Here is a 5,518-nt window from a genome sequence, read left to right on the forward strand (position 1 = left end):
ATCGGTGTTGGATTTTGATTTGGCTGTTGATCGCGTGCAACAGTCCATTATCGACTTCTATCACCGCAATTGTCGGGCAAAGCCTGCCAACCGGTCAAGGTTAGTTCCTTGGTGGAACAACGAGATTGGCAGGCTGCGCAAAGAAACTCGTAGACTCTTTAATAGGGCAAAGGGGTGACTGGGATGCCTATAAACGCACCCTCACCACCTACCACAAGTCTATCCGCGATGCCAGGAAGGCTTCGTGGAGGGACTTCTGTGAGAACATAGTGGATGTTCCCAGTACGGCCAAACTAATGAAAATTTTGGCACACGATAATACTAAGCATCTTGACACCATTAGGTTGAAAGATGGTAGTTTTTCCACGTCCGGTAAGGACACTCTGACACATATGTTAGATCCGGACTCTAAGGTCACCAGTAATGGTGGCACTGACACTCTCCCTTTGAGGATCAATCGAACCAAAAGGGAAGATTGGGCTGTGGCGAATAAGGTCGTCACGCATTCTAGACTTATATGGGCGGTAAAGTCATTTAAACCCTTTAAGTCCCCGGGACCGGATGGGATTTTTCCTATCCTTTTACAGGAGGGCAATGATATTCTCTGCCCTCTGCTGCTGATAATCTACTGGGCATATATCCGAGGGCTGGATTCATTGGGCCAGAACCTGCTCTCCCCATCTCCCGGGGACTTGTACGCGGCTTGATCTCCAAGTTTATGTCAGATCGTCAACTCAGACAATGGTCTGAGATTGAGGGTCAAAGGCAGGCCAAAGAGTTTGCTCTTGGCCCTTCTAGGGAGAGAGCCAGAGAATTACTCTCGCTCTCTAGGGCTAGTATTAGGATTGTTATTGGCCTACTTTCAGGCCATTGCCATCTAAACAGACATTTAACTCTTATTGGGGTCAGCGATGACCCGATTTGCAGAGCTTGTCTAGCTGAGGAGGAAACTGCCTCACATGTACTCTGTAGCTGCGATTACTATGCAGCCCAGAGGTTTGAGCATTAGGGTAGTCTTACGTCTCTTAATCTTCAGGATCACTTCTTTTTATTCAGTTTATCACCTTCACAGGTCGATCACACAGAACCACGCCGGCCGCCCGTTGACTCTCTTTAGTCGGTCTTCCAATACTTAATAATATAATAACAGTTTATATACTCTTCTTGAGCTTTTTTATGACAACATAAAAATTAGGGGAAATGATGTTTGGTATTCTATTTTTATCCGCGGATTTTAAAGAAATAAATGGTGGAACTTATACTGTGTTAGCTGTTGATATTTATGAATTTTGAACCAAAAATGGTTTACATCGTTATAATATATATTATCGGTAAACTTTACACATCAATTTTATGTAAGGAACTAGGCACTTCCTTTAATAGCCACTCTCTTCATTTTGTGTTTCTTTTTTTTGTACCCAATTCTTTTACAGGGATAGTGTCAGAATATTTTTGGTGTATTAGATTTTTGCATGAGGTATATAAATATATAATGATAATAATAATGGTAATAATGATTTTGATTGAAAAATAAATATTCACTGGTAAATTGAAGTTTTTATATTTAAGGGTAGGCTTCACTGCGTTTCTTGTGTGCCTATTATTGACGTCATTTGCCGGCAGATTTTTATATTGGTTGCTACTAGAGCGAGCCGAGAGATAATGTTTAGAGAGAAAATAGCAAAAGAAAATTTTCTCAAACCTAAGCTAATAATATCTTAAAGGGAGTATTACCTCTGGTGTTTAGTAGGGTCTACCAAGCTTTATTAAAAAATACACCAGAGGCTCTGCAGTCCAAGAGTAGAATGATTTCCCAATAAAACCTCGACTTTCGCCCCTACTCGGGTCGGATTTTTGGGGACACAGTTGGAATTCGACCGCCCGGCTGCAAGATTTTAAAATGGCGTCTCTCCGTGTAACGACGTTCCTAATTGGAAACGGCGATCGGAAAATACTAATCTTAGAAGAAACTAAAGCGCGATAAATTGTGTAAAGCTCGTGGCAATTCCCGAATTCATTTATTGTCCGCTTTGGATGAATTTAACTGTCCGAAAAAGGTTTGGATTAGAGAAGAGATGGTTAGGCCTATGCCTTATTTTTCCATGAATTTGCATGCCACGTGTTTGTGCACATTTTTTATTTTATTTTACAGGAGCATGGATTTTTACTTTTTTTTTTACCAAAGCAGTTTTTTTACAGACGCAACCTCCCTCACTTATGTCAAAGTCCATAATCTCCGATTAATTAATTATTAAAAAAAGTTGGTCAACTTAAAGTTTCAGCAAAATAAGGCTTAAAACACTACGTGGCGCGCGAAGAAAAAGACCACGCGTTGCACAACAGAATGAAATCGCCTACAAAAACTCCGAAGTCGTTAGGAAATATCCTACCATTTGTAATAAAATGTATGTATGTATCATCCCAAAAATCCTCCTATATCCCCCCCCCCTCACTCGGAAGAGTAGGGGGAAGGAATTTCACCCTTAAATTCCTCTAGAGGTAATACTCCCTTTAAAGGGAATGTAACCTGCAAAGCAATCTTTATGGAAGACCCCTTCAATTTTTCAAATATCCCTGTACAGTGGCGCCAAACATTTTTAAAGTGAAAGGCTAGAGCGGCCAGAGCTGCAAACGTTGGTGTTCCACACTCAATACCTAAGGTTATATTCCCTTTAAGCATAACTTTGAGATTTAACAAAATCATTTTAACTCCTTTATGGTGAACACTAATGCGACATCGATACCGAAATTCTACCTTTAATAAAATCATATAATTGTGACATGAGGATATTTTTTTTGTAGTCAGCCTGACTAGTGAGCCTCCTTATCTTAAAGGGGCTGGAAAGTGGGGTTTTGAAATCGTCTAGTGACGTCACGTGGTATCTCCAAAAAAATCCGGACCCTTCTTTATTTTCTTTTTTCCCCGCTTGAGGAATTTGGCTCTGGCGGATATGTTTTGAAAATAGTGAGGAGCGACCCGAGAGAGACTAGTGACAGGTATTCATACGCGATCTAAGATATTCGGGCCTTCGTAGACGTGATTTTGGTTCTAGTATTTTCATATTTATTTAATTATAATGAAGTTAATGAACGAGTTTAATTCAAATAAAAAACGGAAACGTGATGATACGTGTTGGTGAATACACGAATGAGAGAATGGGGCCAAAATTTTTAGCACGCCATTTTAAAGTTTTGACCCATTTCCGTTTCAAAAAATTTGCCTGGCAACAACGAAAATCCGGTAATATACAAAATGGCGGCGGGCGTGAGTTTGTGTTCTACTATTACTTCTAGCAAAGGCTTAGGGAACGTTTTAAATGAGCAAGTACCTGAATTTATTGAAAATCGCTTAATTTTTCCAATTACCGGTTATTCGAAATCGCTAGAAAAGATACCAAAGCTTTCGGTAGAAAATGTTTTAGCATATTACGAAAATAAATATCACCAAATGGTAGTTCGAGAGGAGTTACAAGTTTGCCATCGAAAGTTATGTGAACAGTGAAACTGTTGAATCCTCATTTAACAGGTGTGTATCATGTGTATATCATTTTAAAGAAATTTCATTTGCGTTACATTTATTTGAAATATCATTATTTTAGTGTTACCAATGTCGCTTATGTCAAAGCAAAATGCTTTAGAAGCCAACGCAAAAGGCTAGAACCTTACACTCCGATGGTTGCGATGTCAACTCAGCCCAGACGCATAGTTGATGGAGCATGTGAGTGCAAAGCCGGAAAGCTTGGAACGTGTAACCATATAGTAGCTCTATTAAGACTTTTGTGTCTTTTAAAAGAAAACCACCAGCGCTTGCATGCACTGAGTTACCACAGAAATGGAATAGGTCCAGAGGAAAAAGCGTAAAGCCACTAAAGCTACGGGATGTCAATTGGGGAGCGCCTAAAGAAAATAACACCACGCCCAATATTAAAAGTCGATTTGAAGCTCGTAGATACGGAGAAAGAACTGAAACTGAATTGAACGACGCAGTGAAAAAGCTTTAATCAGGCCTTTGTGGTCATAGTTCATTCTCCGATAGTTTAGAACAAAATTATACCACTTTAGGATGGAAAAAAACAGTTTGGTAGGGCTCCTAGCGGGTCTACCTTAGGTTTACAAATACCATTAGTCGGATATGGTGTTGATTTCAAGTTCTCTGTGGATGTAATGCGTACAGATTCATATGCCAAAGACAATATTAATTTTTTTATACCTAGCCAGAGAAACAGCTCAATTTGGGAGTTAACGAGTTACTATTTACCACTTCCCGAGGATGAATATCAAATAATTCAAGTAAATTTAAATTGAAATGTATTTCCATTTTTAAAATAATAAATATATATTAGATCAATAGTTTTTGACACGGTAAAAATATAAATTTAGAGAAAATAAAGCACGTGTAAAATAATAAAATACCACTATGGAAGTATTCACGCATGTAAAGTCATTAAAGGGTGAAACTAATTTAGAAGAATTCACTCTCGTAGAGATGTTAGCGGGTGAAGCTGATTTTGAACACTCAACGCTCTTAAGAGAATTTAGCCGTTGAAGCTGATTTTGAACACTCAACGCTTATAGAGACTTTTCCAGGTGATAAATTAGACTTAGGCTGAAAATTGCTTGAGGATTTGTTATGAATAGGTGAAACATTAATGGAGCTATCCCAATCAAAAACTGATGGAATGGCGTTAGCTTTTAAATGTGGTCTTTCAGAGTCTAACGATAAAATGTCTTGAGCAGATTTTACTAGATTTAGTTATTCTACAGTATTGCAAATCTCTGTGAATATTTCTTAGCTATTTAGTCTTCAGTATCTCGTCTTTAGGTAAAGAATGAAAGGTAACCTAAAAAAACCAAGGCTTAAGTTAGAAAAGTCTTTCCATACGAAAATTTTATTTATTTTAATCGAAACACTTACTTTTTTGCCATCGTGATTAAAACTGGATCTTTGACGACAACGCGCAACAAAACATACCCTCGACATTTTAAAAAAAGCGATTTTTACATCAATTTTTGTTAGGATATTAAAAGAACAAGCACGTAGTGTTAAGGCGCCAAGAATTTACCAAAGACTAAAAATATACCTGGACTGAGCAGCTTTCTATTCCGGAAGTACGAAGCGGAAGTGACTCAAAACTATAAAATGGCAGAAAAATTTCCAGCCCCCCCCGTAAACTCATTCGTGTATTAGATAAGTGGGAAAAGGCAAAAGAACTGTGGTTGAGTTCTAAGGTTTATCAAAATGCTCCAGTTAAACCAAGGCCCTAAGAAATTGGCTTCGATTCATCTAGCGTTTTTTTACAAAATTCGATGAAACTCGTAAATAATAATTAAAAAAAATTACGAACACACTACTACCAAAAGACCTTATCACTCAAATGAATTTTTCGTTAAACATTTGTTGTTCACTAAACTAAATCTCAATAAAGATTAATGAAATTTGAAAACTTCCTACGAGCTCAGCTAACACTAACCAAGACCACGCTGGATTTCGTCATACAAAACTCCCAACACAGCGGTG

At 38.1% G+C, this 5,518-nt stretch overlaps 2 long non-coding RNA genes across 2 annotated transcripts; one reads left to right on the forward strand and one right to left on the reverse strand.

Annotated features, from left to right (window-relative positions):
- Positions 1-3,300: 3,300 nt before the first annotated feature.
- LOC149922952 (uncharacterized) lies at positions 3,301-4,428 on the forward strand. Its single transcript, XR_016477338.1, has 3 exons — positions 3,301-3,526; positions 3,600-3,718; positions 3,794-4,428. It is a non-coding gene; the product is annotated as an uncharacterized LOC149922952 (long non-coding RNA).
- On the reverse strand, positions 4,312-5,052 carry LOC149922953 (uncharacterized). Its single transcript, XR_016477339.1, has 2 exons — positions 4,916-5,052; positions 4,312-4,841 (listed from the first exon to the last, which is right to left on the reverse strand). It is a non-coding gene; the product is annotated as an uncharacterized LOC149922953 (long non-coding RNA).
- Between the last annotated feature and the right edge of the window lie 466 nt (positions 5,053-5,518).

This window comes from Leiobunum rupestre, chromosome 11 (genome assembly GCF_980474605.1).
Source record: "Leiobunum rupestre chromosome 11, qqLeiRupe1.1.hap1, whole genome shotgun sequence".
Classification (NCBI taxonomy): Eukaryota; Metazoa; Arthropoda; class Arachnida; order Opiliones; family Sclerosomatidae; genus Leiobunum; species Leiobunum rupestre.